Below are 19,135 nucleotides of genomic sequence, written 5' to 3'. Positions count from 1 at the left end.
CTCTATAGCATTCAGCGACAAGAATGTATTTTAAGGATTAAAGGATGTTAATAAAGTTTTGGATAATAGGAACATACATAAATTAATTAATAAAAAAAACCACCGAACTCCGGGGACGATTCAAAACGGAACGTCGTCAGTCAAATGGCAAAATTAAAACACATCAAACGACAAAAACAAATGGATAACAAATGTCATATTCCTGACTTGGTACAGGCGATGTGATTGGTTGAAACACGTTTGCTTACATTCAGTCAAGTCCCTTACATAACTTTTTTTCGTTATAACACAAATTTAGAATCATTTGAAAAGATTTATTATCATTTCTATTTTGAGAATTTTGTCTTAATATTTTCTTTTTTAATTTGTTACATTTTGTATGTTCAGAACGAATAAAAGCAAGTTAAGATTTTGGTAGGGTAAATGTTAAATGATTATTGAATTCGCTTAGACGGCGGTGATTTATTCCATTTTAATTTTTGTGGTTGTTATTGTTATTGTTTTGCTTTAATATATATATAATTTTTTTTAATTTATCTTCACGTACAAAATTGGGCAACATAACTGGTTTTGATTTTGCTAGGAAAACAGGTGCTTTTCCCTTTATTTTAAAGGAAATATATTTTACCATGCTATGAACTGGGCAGTAAATAGATGTGAACACAGTGTTAACTATGAAATATGCAGTTTGTATCTTTTTAAAAAGATTAAAAACTACAGCGAGTATTTAAATATTTAAGTGATATCTCTTTTGTAAATGTCACTCCACATAGTAAATCAGTGATATATAAATAAATATTACCTACTTGTTTACTTTGACAATATAATGATAGTGCACCCGTCTTTAACATATATTTATGTAAAGAGGATGTTATTTGTTTTGTTATTGTAAAAAGTTTTATTCAAATTAAATGTAATGCAACCAGTGGTAACAAAAAGGAAGTTCTCTACCAATAGCAGTTTTACTAGACAAATTTATATACCCGTACGTGAGTTGTCTAACTATAAAGTAGATTACAATATCTTTAAAGTAGATTACAAATGAGGTAAGAAAAACTAAAATTCCATATATATTAACATTGCTTTAGTCATTTTCCTAACTTCATCGGCTTCAACCTTTGTCAAAGTAAAATAAATTTAAGTGTATTATTAAAAACACAACAGAAAAAACTAATAATCATCGACAAAGTTAAAAGACTGAAAATCTATTATCATTTTCATCAGTATTAATATCTCAGGTGCACTGGAAGGCAACATATGGCACCAGTCGTGTTGTCCATCTAAGAATCAACCCTGTGATAAGTATATTTCGATATGTCATATTCGGGACAAAGAAGACGGAATTGTGGCTACGACAATTGGAAAATATCTATTGCTATTTGTGAAACGGTTATTCTATATGGGTCAACCAACTCGTGCTTGCGTCCGATGAATTAACGAAGGGCTGATTTTATTTAACACATGGTTTAATTTGTTTTCATCATTTTTCTCTCGCGTGATATAAATAAATTAAATGTATCAGGTTTTATAAACATCTTCCTACAAAAATTGTACAGAAAGGGTTACAAATAAGTATAGTTTTACATTATACCTTTATGAAACTATATTTCATTTCCCTACTTCATTAACTCATTTTGCAATTTTCTTTTTATTGGCAATAGGAACAAACACTAGTAATTAACAAATTTAACGAGGTCTCAAGGTTGCAGATAAATGATATGGAATCCACAATGATGTTTTTCTTTTCTGTTTTGGATATATCTTTCTACAATGTCTCTTTTATTTTGTAAATAGAACGGAATTGTATGCGACTGTCATATAAGTGAGAGGTTTAGCATGCTATAAAAGCAGGTTTAATTCTACAATGTTTTAAATGAGAAGTTGCCCGTCACAAGTCAGGAGTATGACAAATGTTATCCATTCGTTTGATGTTTTGAGCTTTTGATTTAGCCAGTAGATTTAGTCTTGACTTCGGACTTTCCGTTTTTGAACATTCCTAGGAGTTCGGTATGTTTGTTATTTTACTTTCTACCCTTGTATTCATCTTTTAATGTGTCTATATAACTTTGTCTTAAAATTGTTTATTTTTGTCCGCTCGCATAATTTGTGTCGCAGCATTAACAATACAAAATATTAAGTAATATCTCTAATATATAAAATACAAGTAAGTCTACATAAGAAAATTCCTGTACCAAGTTAGGAATGTGACAGTTATTATCCATTCGTTTGATGTGTTTGAGCTTTTGATTTTGACATTTGATCAGGGAATTTCCGTTTTGAATTTTCCTCGGAGTTCGGAATTTCTATTATTTTACTTTTTGGTACTTTTGTGATTTTAGTTTTTATATCATTATCTTTTAAAGGTTATTACGATCACATATATACATTTCTGTATATGGCCTTACTCGTAAACTTTGTATAATCAATAGTGAACTGTATGGACTACTTCCATTATAAATTTTGAAATAATCTAACCGATTTTTAAAATATATATCTATATATTAAGAACGTTATGTTTTTGTTATTCAGTTATATACAAATTAAATGTTATGCAATCAATAGTTATAAAAAAGGAAGTACTCAACGATATTTGACATGACAAATTAGTATGCCTATGTACAAAATTTATGATCAATTATGAAATAAACTCAGAGGTGATTATCATTATTAGGTATGAAAAAGCGATGCATTTAATATATATTTAAATCGTTTTTGCTTTTGATAATCTAATCCGTAATGAAAAGGTATTACCAAAGAAACTAGGCTAATAGGTTGATTCGTTAGACGCGCATTTTGTTTACATCAGATTCATTAGTCACGCTCGAATCATAACAGTTAGAAGACCTAATCAATATGAAGTATCAGACCTAGAGCATCACAGTATTCAAATATAGAAATCAACAGTAGACACGAATCTGTTCCCTATGTCAAGCTCTTTTTTTTGCATAGCTTAAATGGGTTGAGTAAAATCATTGCACACTATTATTATGATCATCATTATAGGTAATATCATGGTTTAAACTGTTTTACATATGCCTTCATTTTCCTTTCATTAATCTTTCTTGCATGGTATAAAAAATACGTAGCTGGATTAAAACATAACACAATACTGAACTATTGAAACATAAATGACAGACTTCATATATAATGTATTTGGATTTTCATTCAGTAAGTCTTTATTTACTAAGCAAAATAAAATAAAAAAACAACGTTTATTTATTGATCAAAATAATTGTTACTTAGAAAAAGGTTTAATCCGAATAATTTGTTCAAGAAAATAATACAGCTGTAATATTTGGACTTTGGCATTATCTATGGCTTTTTTTTTTTTTTATCCATAATGGGTTTTCTGAATAATATAAATTAGAATCTGAAAGTAAAGCATATTCAAGATACACATGCTTAAGTTTTTTTTTAATAAATTAAGGTTCTAGTACCACGAAATCGTTGTCGTTTTAAAAAAAGGGGGGTATTTGTCCCTAATGATTCCAATTAGCAGGTAGCCATTACTTTTGTAATTATGTACCTTTGAAATATATAATTCGCATATTGTTACATTGATTCAATTAAGGAATGTATCTTTCTCGTGTCTATCCCTTTACGAGATATTAATTGTAGAAAAAAGGCATCTGATGTAGTTGTCACTACATGGTATGAATGCTATGTCATTCTTTCATGATGTATTTATTGTGCAGTGTATTGTGGAGTTAATTAAAATATTTTTTATTTCTTCAAAAGATAAAAATTTATCAAATCATTTTTAAGTAACTTTTTTTCCTTGATCTAATTTTTCCAATTAGTAGAACAATTTGGATATGGAAATAACAAGCCGCCCCGCGAAATACATGTAGATATGTGCTAGTTTTCAGTCATGTTTTTAGTCAGTTTGTTTTTAGTATATTTTGCATTTGCAGCTATTTCCTCTCTGGACTGTTTAATTGCGGTATTTTTAATACTATCGGTTGTCTCTGAGTTTTTTCTCTTATAGTTGACGTGTTTCCCTCGGTTTTAGTTTGTAACCCATATTTGATTTCTATCAATCGATTAATGACTTTTTTTAACAGTGGTATACTTCTGTTGCCTTTATTCATTCATTTAATAAAACGATGAACAATTGTAATATGGAGGAATTTTAGCTAAATTATGCAATAGAAAATGTAAATATAATAGTCAACACTAGATTACGACAAATAATTTGATTATGCAAATAAATATTTTAGCTAAATGATTTTGTGCATATCTAAAATTAGATATTATATATATATATATAATATGTTTAAAGGATTTTATTGCATAAACTTATTAAAAGAATACAATGCATATTTTATGAATATAAGTAATATCCACTGGAAAATTAGAAAATAAAGTATTTGGATATCTTGTTCTCGATAAACTACTAATGATGTTTGAAGAATATAAGGTGTACTAGTGATCCAGAATAACCATTCCATTATATATAAAAAGAAGGTCACACATATGAAAAAGTTTTTTTAAACCGGAATATTGCAAAATGCATATTAATATGAGAATAATCTTTTCAGATTTAGGTAAAAGAAAGATATTCGATAATCTTTAGAAAGATATGATTGTGCACAGATGGAACTTACTGTTTTTGTATCAACTTGTTATCATCGTATTATGGCAAGGTTTGTAATTCTAACGTATAACAAACACACAATATGCAAATATCCTCTTCTCTGATTTCAAAAGAAAAGAAAAAACGCTGGACAGACAAACCCGTTAAAGTTTTAGTCATTTATTTTGGTCACGATAGACATCAATGTGAAAAATCAAATTGGATACCTAAAATAAATAACTTGAAACCAATAAACCAATAAATAAAACACGGGGAAAAGAAAATTAACAATGGTGTGGAAAATATTGATCATTCAATCTTCATAATTACCAAACTTTTTTTGCTACTTCGTGCAAAGTTCCCGATATTTGCCTAAAAGAAATTGAAAGCTGTCCAAATTTATTTAAGAATGAAAAAATGACAAACTGAAAAAAAAACAACCCCAACTTATCGGCAAATACAAAAAGAGGGGGGGGGGGGATCAGAATGATTGATTTTGACAGTTATTTTTACAGCACTGATGGCTTCATCGGTCTCCAAATAAAACAACAACCAGTCTGCCAAACAGGAAAATTTCTCTAAACAAATATTTCGACAATTTTGGTAAAAACATTCTTGTCTTTAAAATAATTTTTGATGACATAAAATAACTAAATGAACATGGAAAAATACCTGCTTTGTGTTCATAAGTAATTGAAAACAAATGAACAATTTCAAATGAAAACTACTTCAGTATATTATTCCTACAAAGCAGTTACTATCAAAATGGAAAATATCAGAGAATTGTAAATGCAATATTTGTAAATCAGAAGAATTACTTGCATTTCTTTATTACATGTTCATTAAAAAGTTTTTTGAGAGAAAGCACATTATCTCCTAGCAAAAATGCAGTTTCAAAATTAGATATTTGTAAAACAAATATTATTTGGATACAAAATATCAGCTCATGGGTTTTATAGTTTTAACCTTTTTATTTACAGTTTCATGTGTTTGTATTAACAAGTCATACTATATCTCTGAGCGAAAACTGAAATTCTTAGATGTGTTTATAAATGATCTACGAATGGTTATGAATGAGAACTTAAACAGTATCTCAAAAGTATTTTTCATAAATTACAAAGGATTGATATATTTTCCTAGATACTTAGAAGTATTTTTCAGGAATGCTTTATTGAAGCTTGGACAATGAAGTAAAATTGTAACAAGTAATCTGATGAATAAAGAATTTATTTGTTGTTAAAAACAAACTTTTTGTTATTCAACGCATCATGTTATTAAAGACATTTCAATGTTGTTGTTTTTTTTTTTATCTTACCTGTTCTTTTAAGAGACCAAAGAGAACATACCGAGTGCACAGTAAACAAAATTATTACCCCAATGCAAACATTCATCACCATGAAATAAAATAGAACCGTAAAAAAACTAACATCAATGAAATAAAACAATTGAACAAAATGAACCGTATAGTGAGTAGACTATAGATTATGACTGATATTTTTGATAGCAGATTAAGATGAACTTAATGCATAAAACAAAAGCAGACATTGTTAATTTCTATGTCATTTGTTCTCTGTGGAGAGTTGTCTCATTGGCAATCATACCACATATTCTTTTTTTATATTATAAGATGAAGTATTGTGTGGTCCAATAAATGTATACTTTCATTTTTTTTCAGATATTGCCACATCATCTTGGGCTTTAGCATCTTTAATATTTCTTTTACTACTCATACAAGAAGAAATTGTATTGAAACATTTGTACATGGACATTTTCTGTTTGATGTTTATTCTCTTATTATGGCCATTTACCAGTCCAAAATTTTTAAATGCAGACACTTTTTACTTTGTGAGTGAACAGATTAGAAGTGGGGAAACGTTTTGTAATGCACTTGTTGTAATATTAGGAGTTTTGTCTTTCTCTTACGTCTTAGTCGGAAATGGAGTTTTGATCGCACAAGATATTTATGAAAGACCAAAAACAAAACTGTCTGTGTGTATCTTTTTGCTCGGTTGTGAATATTTAACTCATGACATGTATGAACAGCTTATAGAAAGTGTTGTGCAATCAATTTATGGAAACATTATACTGCAAATTCCAATCCACATTATCATGTATGTCTTTACATTCGAGATATTCCAGATATCCACATCTTCATGGGGAATAGTTTACATATACCTTTGTGTAACTCATTACTTTGTTTTGCCTATTTCAACTTTTTTTTGCATAAGCTCTATCCTTCTCGCATGCCTTATAGCTTGTGAGGTATACATAAACTATAACAGGATTAGCTTCCAGATTATAAAAAACTTCTTTATTAGACTTCGGGGAGACAATCAAAGATTAGGGGAAATATATTTCATATTATTTGTATATGGTTTAGCCAAAGTTGAAGATATGATTCGATCAATATTTTAACTGCTTAAGGTAATAGCAATAAAAAAATAATCTACAGTAGGATGTGTAAAACCAGTATTTCTCTAAAGTCAGAAAATTACCATTATTTCAAACTGTCTAGATTTTTCAATCACATAAAATCCTCAACATGATCTTTTAAACTTTAGCTAAAGGAAATACGCTTTAAAAAAACCTTCCTATAGTAAAGATAGTTACCAGAGAGGCTGTTTTTTCCTCAGCTCAAACAAATGAAAACAAAGGAATATATCAAATCATTAGGTAATATAGAATCAAAATCTGTTGCCGAACATTTATATTTTTGATTTCATGTTTATATATACAGAAGTGCATATCACATATATTGTTTTTACATTGCTTTTTGAAAACAATTAGGTAAGTACGTGTGATTTATTTACCCAATGTGATATCTTGCATACTCTTTGATAATATATTTAATCTTATTGTCATTTTATATTGATCTTATCTGCAGTGATAGTATGAAAGTTTTTGATTTTTAATTATATAAACTTATTATTTATAGATATCTATAAAAGAGAGAACAGTATAAAAACTGAATTTATGCCAAATTTAACAATAGACAAAGGAACCGAGCATCTTTTCAAAACCATATTTGCATTTTAATTTTTTTCTTTCGATCTCTTTAAAACAAATGAAACACATGCTTCAAATGTTTAATGACCACGGCACAATAGGTTCTATACATTTTCTTGATTGAAACTATTTGTGTTAACAGTGTTCGTTATAGCAGTTTTGAATTACAATTCAAAAGTGGATCGGGTAATGAATGTCATATACTACAATACAATTGTAACAAAACGACTAATTTATTGCTTAGCGAAAAAAAACAAAGTGTCATAACATTTTAATCTGCTTTAGGTAGTGGAATTTCTCGCCAATATAACGTCGTGAGATTATTTAAATATCGTTACTTCGTTTTTCAAAATGTACAATTTGAATCACATTCCGCGGTAAAACTCGTTTGTTGTATCATAGGTCTTGTTCCATATACATTGATTCCAAGAGTTTACCATAATATGACGAAGTTTGAATATTTGTATTACGTTTGATGATTAAGTAAATGTTAAGGGCATTCATAAAAACAAAATATACAAAGGGGAAAATCAACACTTAGCAGTAGAACAGGTTAGAATAGGGGTAAAAAGTTAAAACAACTCTTTATAAATTGCACGCCTTCCTGAATTGACCTTTACTAGGAACACTCAAAACCGACCCAAATATTTGAACGCCAACGATATTTAAGAGCTATGTGTCAAGAAAAAGACCGAAGAACAAACAAAACAAAAAAAGACAAATACACATAAAGTCAACTTTGCCTGTTTCTCAACAATAAGATGGTTTATAATTTAATTTTGGATGTAACATGGCTTCTGATTGGCTGACGTTATTTTGGTATCAGCCCATTTACATTATTTAGTCATGTGACCGTGACGTCATCAACGTTTTTTCATGGTTTTCTACGGTTTAAAATGGAATTTAGAATTAAATTATGAGAAATGACTGTAATATTTTTTCTGTCTATTCGAAATAACATAAAAAATGTGGTGCACACTGTTCAATAACCCGCTATGCGCGTTATTCAGTGTGCACCAAATTGTTTATGTTATTTCTTCATAGACAGAAAAAATATTACAGTCATTCCGTAAAAAATTTCATTATAAGTTGAAACTTGGACGTTAGTATTAAATACAAAAGAATTGGAAGGTTTTTTGTAACATTAGATAAAAGTCGATTTTTTTTCACATAATTTCAATACATAGATAACTTTGTATTATTTTTTTCTTGTCTATCGTATGTTCCTACTGGCCGTCAATTTTAAAAATAAAGTTAAAAGACTTTTGAACTACATGTAGAAAAACAAATTTCTTATCATGACTGTTTAAAGACCTGTTCCTTTATTTTCACTTGTCATTAAATAGTAGTTCTTTGTAGTTTGGTGTGTTCTAGAATAATATGTCTAAAGGAACTCAAATTATTAGTTATATGGTTTGCTACAGAACCCTTACGAATCAAAATAGATTTCGTAAAATCCAGAGAGTAGAGACCAAAGCCCGAATGTCATATGAATTGTACTAACTATCGAGAAAGGTCACACAGAACTAATCCTTCAAATGTTTGTATACAAACAAACAACAATTCGATAAACGTAGTAATGACGTAACTACTAACAATAGACATGACGTCTTGATTGCATATGACAACTACTAACCTCATATTGGTCCATAGGGATAACCATTTGATTGTGGTAAACTTATCACATCACCATTACTTACTAAGGAGCGTAGGTATGTGTTCCTGTCGGAATTAAAGATATAAAATAGTTGTTTCAAAAGAAACAGTGTTTGTTCTCATAAAAATGTTTCAAAAAACATTCTACTAGGCGAAACGAATATATGTCATAACTGACTTTGTTCAATTATGTTACAGGTTGGTGCTTTCGTGTCGTATTGATATATTTTGTTTCCGTATGGATAATAGTAATTATTAATGAAAAAAAGTAGCAAAATTTGTATTAACCAAGTTTGAAATATATATTACTTGTATAGAAAATAAAAGGAGGGTTTTTAAGAAATATTCATCGAAAAAAAAGCTTTTCACAAAGTAAAATGGTATGTTAAATTTTCTTCTGTCAGTTTCTCCAAATTAAAGGCTCTTCATTAATAATATTCAAAATAATGTTTCTTTTAAAAAAAAACAGAAAACATATTCGCAATTAAACGCAAACTTGATAACAAGGGTTGGGTCCTACATTAGTATTTGCAAGTACAATATTTAAAAAAAATATCAGAAAAATGGATATTGTTTTTGAAAATACTAGAACAATAGACAATAAGAAGGCCTTCAAAAAACTTGAAGAGAAACTGACAACGCGAAGGCAAACACCGAAACACTGGTAAAAGTCTAACAGCTCCACAAAAAATGATATATCCCATTTAATACAGATAGAGGATGTGATATGATTGCCAATGAGACAACTCTCCACAAAAAATAAAATTACACATTACTTAACAACTATAGGTCACCGTACGGCTTTCAACCATGAGCAAAGCCGATACCGCCTAGTCAGCAAAAAAACCCCAAAAAAAACGAAATGACAATTTGCACAAATAATAATATCAAAATGTATTACAGTAAAACGTAAGAAAACATAACGACCTACCTTCAAAAGAATACAAAAATCCTGGAAGTCCATTGTGGGAAATTCATTCAACACATTTTCCTTATAACAGAACATATCTTCAACAGAACAAGTGGACGTAAAGATATCTTAATACCGGTATATAAAATTGAGAAAGGAAATGGGAAATGTGTCAAAGCAACAACAACCCGACCATAGAGTAGACAACAGCCGAAGGCTACCAATAAGTCTTCAATGTAGCGAGAAACTCCCGCACCTGGAGGCGTCCTTCAGCTGGCCCCTTAAATAATATGTATACTAGTACGGTGATAATGGACGTCATACTAAACTCCGAATTATACACAAGAAACTAAAATTAAAAATCATACAAGACGAACAAATTAAAGGCCAGAGGCTCCTGACTTGGGACAGGCGCAACATTACAGCGGGGTTAAACATATTTATGAGATCTCAACCCTCCCCCTATACCTCAAGCCAATGTAGAAGAGTGAACGCATAACAATACGCACATTAAAATTCATTCAAGAAAAGTCCGAGTCCGATGCCAGAAGATATACATACTAAAAAATAGAAAAATACTAGAAAGTGAAAAAAATAGGACCACCAGAAGGTTTCTGATTTACAACGTTGTTATTTTCAATGTAGTCAAAATGAAACAAATAACCTCTAGAATTTTTTTATGACACAATTAAACATGTTATGTGTACTTTTACGTCAAATATATTTCCTTTAAAGCAAAGTTTGTCATAGATCGATTTCCGTTTTAATATGTCTGAGAACATAAAAATAATAATTCGATAAACTCTCACTTGGTGCTAATGGTCGTAATTTTACACTTTCAATGCCAAACATACATGGTACATGTGCTGTTATAAATGTAATGTACAGTAACTTAAGCTACCAAAGTATATCTACATTTATATGAGAGGAGAATGTACTTTGTACCATGATAGGGCAATAATTTAATGTCTGAAATTGCAAAATCAAAAAAATACTATCTAATCTTGAGACTTTACAGATTGTCTTATCTGCTATCATCGTGACGTCTTACATAATCGAAGCAAGAAACAAAAGATACCAAGGGGCAACTAAATCTCATAAGTCTGAAAAATACTAACCACATCATAGTAAATGACAACACGAACCCTATCAAAGAATTATCATTTAATTTTTTTGGGAAATTCTACACAGAACGTTACCCAACAGAAAATCTTACCACATCAATAACTTCGTATTATACATCTATTGAAAAATATCTTTCGTTGTTAGACTCATTATAATGATATCAAGATCTGAAAGTGACACCATTACAATTCTATATATTCTGCATTATTGAAACCCCTCATATTGTTTAGCATATTAATTCATGATTAACTAGACCAGTATGTAGACAAAAACAGATTTAAAAGTATGATGATACATATATTGTTAAGTGTCGCAATATTCATTTGTGTCAATAATATCGTGTAAGTATTTCATTTTGTTAATAATATGTTATAACATCTGAAAAATAAAAGGGCGCCAAACAAATCGTATTATTAACAAAAACAATTCCAATAACTTGAATAGCTGGTTTCTATCAGTAAATGCATCTTTTATTAATAATCTCTCCCTTTTAAATGTGTTTGTTGTCATCTGAATCAGATTTATAATCTATATTCGATTGGGATACATCAGATCTAATATGACACGAAATATTGCATACATTTCTGTCATAATTCACTCCTTTTTATGACAGTGGCATTATTTTCCTTTTGGAAATTAACAACTGAAATTTTTGTAATACAAAAAAACAAACTTCATATTATTAAATCGACAAACCAATAACTTGTAAAATATAGTTATTGGTTGCTGCTTGCAATGCAATAACTTACAGGTCAAAAATGGAAGAATATAGTACTCGTCTTCCCAACAGTAGTTTATCGTTACAAAAATGTATACATGGTTTGAAAATTGGAAAGTAAAACGGGGATACATGTTTAAATCGGAAACATTTGTTGAATAGAGGGGGATTTTCAATTGATGGTCTGACACCTACATATAAGCGCTTCTGCAATGTTGAAAAGAGAATTGGACAAGAAAATGAAATTTAATTCATCAATAAAGTAAGTGTTCATCCAACGTTCATAAGATCAAAGCTATGAAAAAGACTGAACTATATATTTGTTATCCTGTATCTAATGTTTAGTTGGATAGGTTCAATCAACAAAAGTCAACTAGACGTTATAAGTTATATCTGACAACTGATATTTTGTTGTACAAGTAACTAGTTTAATTGTGAATCAGGTACATAACTGGACTAAATTACTATACTCATCCCCGGTGTAAAAACGTAATGAACAATTAATAAATGCCTAAACTATATTTGTTTTTCAACCATTATTTCTGACAATATTTTTGTTCAATATCATAACAGATGTCTTTATATATGAGTACGTGTAAGTGAATATCAACTTATACTTGAATATTAATACCTATATTTCACCCAGAAGCTAATTGACCATTACTTATGACAGGTATTACACTGTCTACCAGTTTAGAGAAAGATTGTACTTTAGACAAACATATAACAAGTACAACTATAGTATACAGTTATTCAATATGTAACTATGCAATAGATCAAATTATATTTCCCTCGGTATGCAAGTAAGATCAGCTCATTGTATTTTTGTCCTCAGCCGTTGGCTTCGGGCAATATAACAATGAGCTGATCTTCATATCGAGGGAAATATAATTTGATCTATTGCACTGTTACACATTCAATAACTGTTTTATTACCTAATACATACTGATTGGACAACATGTATACCTTTCAAATAATCCGATTTCAGAATAAAAGGTTATAACAGGTCAGTGCAATAGATTGCACACACTCAGGTGCAATAGAACGATAATTTCCAATGCAATAGACCATAGAACAAAAAATGGCAGAAAAATAGCAAATAATATAGAAATATTAATAAAACAGTAAAATACTCTTTATTGGGTAATAATAAAAACTATTAGCATGAAGGAAATTGACATAGCACTTAATGTATGATAACAGTAAGCTTATTTTTCGTGCAATATAATTCAATTTAGATCCATAAGAAATTAAATCTGTTAATATTCAATGGTAAAGTTATAAAGCGTTCTTTTCAGTTTTACAAAACTTGGACGATACTGCTACTTGAGGACTGTAAGTCCTCTTGATAGCAGCAGTTTAGTGATACTCAGCACTGAAATATTTTATATTAAATCCTCCTAAAAAATTTCCTCAAGATTTCAACTATCTCAGGCAAAGCTGACCACTACTTCGATTATGCTATTATATTAGTTCTTATCATTTGACCATAAAGCTTTTGAAAAATCTTTCGATTCTTGTTCATCAAATACTCGGGGTCGTGCGTTACCGATGGATGCATGTCTAGAAAAGCGCTTCGGACATTTAAAATTTATAAGTGTTGTTTTTTAGTTTATATACTAGAAATACACATTTAAAATTTGTTTCAGTGTATCAAAATTATAAGGACAAATCGTTCTTATATGAATGAAATAACTGCTGACTGATTGAAATGGTTCTATCTTTTTTTTTTTAAATAATAAGAACAGGATAAACTATTTTTGACTCCGCCGCATTTTTGAGCCTGTCCCAAGTCAGGAGTCTCTGATCTTTGTTTAGTCTTGTGTGATTTTTAATGTTAGTTTCTTGTGTATAATTCAGAGTTTAGTATGATGTCCATTATCACTGAAATAGTACACATATTTATTTAGTTGTCAGCTGACGGACGCCTCCGGTGCGGGAGTTTCTCGCTGCATTGAAGACCCATTGGTGGACTTCGGCTGTTGTCTGATCAATAGTCGGGTTGTTGTCTCTTTAACACATTCCCCATTCATCTATTTTCAATTTCCTGTTTCCCTGTTTTTTTTGTTTTCCTATTTACAAAACATTGAATTTATCGAAAAACTAAGGATTTTCTTATTCCAGGCAAAGATTACCTTAGCCGTATTTGGCACAATTTTTTGGAATTTTGGATCCTCAATGCTCTTCAACTTTGTACTTGTTTGGCTTTATAAATATTTCGTCACTGATGAGTCTTATGTAGACGAAACGCGCGCCTGGCGTACTAAATTATAATCCTGGTACCTTTGATAAATATTTGCTACTTCAAAAAGAACATAAGTATTCAATAAACTTTTCATAAATATGAAAATGTAGCATTTGCTTTGATAAAATATGTCAATAAATAAAGGTGTAGTTTGAACTCTGCTTGAAAGTGGTCTCGTTAGCAATCAAACCACATCTCCTTTTTTTTTTAAAGTAAATTTATTCATACGACTTAACAAACCATGTTCGTGCTACAGTCTATTTTCTTTCTAAAAGTATTATTTTGTTTAAACTACCACATTACAACATTTATATAGCTTTTTCTAAATGTTTATTTGCTATTTTATAAAATTGTTTCTGACTTGTTGAATAACGGCTACCTTCATTATTGTTTTAACTTTGTTTTATTATTCATTGAATAGTAGTGGGTTTTTTAAACACTCAATTAATTGTAACCATTTTTTAGAATGGGCGCCATAAAGCTACATCTTTTCACAATTTAAGTGCCATAAACATTATACATACATTAAGTATCTCCCAAATGCAAAGTACCGTAAGAAAAAAAAAAGGAAAATCGTTACGAACATATTATATTTTACTATGAACAAGTATAAACAATGATACTTCAATCGAATTGAACAATTATTTTAGCAAGTACTCTGGAAATCATATACAGTTATATACATTTTTTGTTGAGACATTCAAATATCTTTATAAATCTTTACAATGAATGTTGGTAAATAGAACGAATAGTTCGAATAGAAAAAAATCATGAAATTAAGTTAAGCTTGTTTATATGAGAGCTAGACACGTCTAATGAAGCAGTTATACAAATGTTCTGACATTTATTGCTTCTAAACACAACTCTGTCGTCTACAAAGGGAGAAAAATTTACACCAAAAGTATCATTATTTGTTTAATTGACATAAATTATAGTCCAGAGGTATATGTCAATTAGACAAAACTTCACATGAAATTGTGTCGTCACAACTTGATGTACTTTATGAACTGACAGTGAAGATATTAAGTGCATTTGAAAAACATAACAAAATAAAAAATTCGTTTATTGAAAACAACAAGGCAAATGTGCATATTCTATAACCGTGTTAGATAAAAGCAGAAAAAACACATAACAAAACTCACAACTGTGTTCGCCTCATATGTGCATTAAAACGCAATAACTGTTCTTAAATATATGCAGCAAACATGAACTTTGCCATATCTATGCATATTGGAAGGGAATACTTTTATGAGCATCTTTAGGACAATAGTATGTTGTGTAAAATTCTCAATTTTTCAAATGTGTTTAAAGAGCTTCACCTTAGAATTCAAACAAATTTTAAAGTATACTCTGCAAAACTATTTTGATAACAATAAGCTATAATATGAAGTATCCCTTTAGATCCCATTGAATAGTTAAACAGCTATACATTGGAACATGCACATATTTGTATGCCATTTACACAGTCCACACCAAAACAGATGTAAGGAAAGACATTTCAATAAACTGAATAAATCATAGTAGTAAATATGTACAAGAAAAAATAAAAAAAATCACAAAACTACTGATCTCCTTGTTAAATTCAAAGGGGAAAGTCCCTAATCAAATAGGAAAATAGAAAAGCTCAAATACATCAGACGAATGGACAACAACTGTCATATTCCTGACTTAGTACAGGCATTGTCTTGGGAAAATGAAAGCATTTTTAAAATACCGTAAATAGATATTGGAAGATGTGGTATGAGTGACAATGAGACAACTCTTTATCCAAGTAACAATTTATAAAAGTAAACCGTTATAGGTCAAGGTTCGGCATTCAACACGGAGAATTTGTTCACACAGAACAGCAATCTATGAAGGGCCCCAAACATTACTAGTGTAAAACCATCCAAACAAGAAAACCAACGGTCTTATCTATATAAAAATGTATTGATGTAAAGGAAAACTTGTTAAGCATTGTAATGATAAGATAGAACATTGATATCCAATAATATAACACAATGTATAACATATGTCAGACAAAACAAGAACATAACTCACAAATTTTATTAAGGACGACATTAATGTATTGGAAAGATCATAAACAAAAGATCAATTTACAGCTCAAGAAACAAACTCTATTGGAATTACTTTTGTTAATGATGAAATTTGTTTATAGGCATTCTTCACTATACTATTATAGTCTATCAATAATACTGTGAAAATTCACACGATCTCTTCAAACTTGCTCTTCTTTTTTCGATATACGGTGTTTGAAACTGTTTTAAATTATATAAAACGATATCCATGTAAACGAACAAACACACATAGTGCAAATGAAAAGATTTTGAAAAAAGCAAACAATTAATATAAACAGACAGCATAAAAAAACGAAAGGTTGAATAAATATCAAAAGAAATGGACCAAAATATTTCACCCTTGTTTCATTTCTCGCTGTAATGATTCATCCAGATTTTACCACCCTTGGAATATTATTATTTGCTTTTGTACGAGAGAACAAGATTTAAAATGTCAAAATTCCAAACAAAAAAAGAAGAATAATAATGAATTGTTGTATTTTGTAAAATTTTCTTATCAGTTGTCTACAGTACGGTTAGCGTTCAACCAAAAACCAGTATTTGTTTTCTTCTGTCTTCATAGACACGGAGTACCAGGTGACTTAATTCGTCTTTAAGATGTTTTCTATGTCACATAACAGCAGATATGTGATGATCATACAAAAACTTAATGGAATATACTTTTTCCAGTAAAGTATCGTTTTAAAATATTCTCCGTTAAGTGGAATAACTGTAAAATCAACCAAAGGTTTAAACTTAATGTGCTGCTTCAAAGGATGTTGAAGTACTTAATAAGAATTTGAAGAGACATTTGATACATTGTCATAATTATTACGTAACAGATACAAATATCTTTTCAGTAAGTGATTAATCAATTATATGATGGTTTAATTGAAGTCTTTGAAGTGAAATGACTAGTTACATCTAAGAACAATTTATATATATTTCTACTGGTTTGACGAACACATTCTGCTCGTTTCAATTTCTTACAAAAGGAGTTAAATAGACTTATTCAAATAGACGTGCTATTTGTATTGCATTTGTATAATGTTTTATACGAAAATAAGAAGCAGGATATACATTAAATAGTATGCCACCTTACAACACCCCTCAAGTAAAGAAAAACCAACACCAAAACAAACCAAAACCACCTTAAGAGCAGCAAAGAGAGATAAAAAAGAAAGACAAAAATATATACAATTATAATCTTAAAGGTCGAGCTTATGTATTTTTCGTATTTATGTTTCGAGTACTTTTTATGTATTTGATAAATGTGTGCTTTGTCTCGAGTACTTTTTTTTAGCATTTGATACGTGTGCATTTTGTCTCGAGTATTTTTTTTTATATATTTCATACATGTGCATTTTGTCTCCTAGCTTGTAGTTGTGTATTTTAGACAAGTGCATTTTGTCTCAAATATTTATTTCCTCAATGTCTATTGAGATCGAGAAAGTTAGTTCACTTTTTTTTTTTTTTAAAGAAAACCATCATATCATCAAGGGTGTTGTTAAAAGATTATATTCTCTGTGGAATGTTATCTTAAAATGAAAATATATTGCCACATGTGTGTGCCTGCGAGTTGATAAAAACAAAGCAAAACTTAATTAAAATGCGACTCCTTTTAATAGACGACAAGTCAATTTCAATAAGCAATCATTTTAGATGTTTTAACACACTAATTAATTTCGAATCAAACTCAGTCTTCTTGGCTGAGCTCAATTCCTCTTAATAATTAGGTGACCACTTCATCTTCTAAAAAAAGTCATTGTTTATTTAACTGACTTTTGTTTATGTAATCATATCAAATCAAATCAAATCAAATAATTTTATTGGTGAAAATTCCAATACAGGAATATAACCAGCTGAGAATTACAAAATACAATTAAAAAAAAACAACAAAAAAAACCCAAATGTACAGAGATATTTTCCTAATGATAAGAGACACATTTGTTATATCTACATTGCGTGGAGGTGTTATTCATACTTTATCAACCAACTAAGTACATTATTGCCAACATGACTGTTTATTAAAAACCCTAACTGGGCTTAATACAGACAAACTAGGCATTAATACAGGGCCATTACAGAAAAACAGGGCCATTACAGAAACAGTGTTAATATTAAATATAATAAATTTAACATGGCCGCTGAACCTAAATTGTTCAAATTTAATATTGTTCATGTTTTATTAAATTCAATTGTGTTTTGAAAATAATATAATTACAAGACTTTTTTGTTTGTTATTTAATCTAGTGACCAACATTAGAGAAACCATATATAGGGATCACTGTTCATCCTGTTTTTCAACACATAACTTCTGTCAACTTAAAATATCTTGGATATTTGGTATGTTAAAAGCTTTATTATGGTGGAGTACAAATAATTTTTTCAAACTAAACTGTCATTAAAAGAGTAGAGAGTACATCAAGTTGGCAGCAACACATACACTTTTGTTCAGTTGGTTAATAAATGTTTTAAGAAATGGGTTGCCTCAGGCCATTACAAACTTCCTCGACCATTATTACAGACCTTGGACATATAACAGGGCCATTATAAAAACACCCATTCATTAAAACTATAATATTATTAATTCAAGCTATTACAATAAGCTTTAATACTCTAACAGTTCTTAAAACATTATGTTTGCTTTAAATGAATGTTTGAATCATACATATCGCTAATGTATGGCATACGTGTCTATTAATGAATCAGGACATATCTCAAATAACTTTGATCTCTGATTGTATAACGTATTACCTATGTGAATAATTTGGTTTTAACCTTCTAAATGAATACTTTCTCTGATTTCAAAGTTATCAAATGCACGACACAAAACATGTGA

The 19,135-nt window shown here is 29.5% G+C and overlaps 1 protein-coding gene and 1 long non-coding RNA gene across 2 annotated transcripts in view; one reads left to right on the top strand and one right to left on the bottom strand.

The window, feature by feature from the left end:
* The window catches only part of LOC139490796 (suppressor of lurcher protein 1-like), a 387,332-nt gene that overhangs the window by 332,840 nt on the left and 35,357 nt on the right, over positions 1 to 19,135 (bottom strand). The window lies entirely within an intron of this gene.
* LOC139490787 (uncharacterized) lies at positions 867 to 7,510 on the top strand. The gene is made up of 3 exons (XR_011656412.1): positions 867 to 1,046; positions 4,542 to 4,646; positions 6,252 to 7,510. It is a non-coding gene; the product is annotated as an uncharacterized lncRNA (long non-coding RNA).

Source organism: Mytilus edulis, chromosome 10 (genome assembly GCF_963676685.1).
Source record: "Mytilus edulis chromosome 10, xbMytEdul2.2, whole genome shotgun sequence".
NCBI lineage: Eukaryota > Metazoa > Mollusca > Bivalvia > Mytilida > Mytilidae > Mytilus > Mytilus edulis.
The sequence above is the reverse complement of the archived record's forward strand: the minus strand, read 5'-3'. Positions and strand labels throughout refer to the sequence as shown.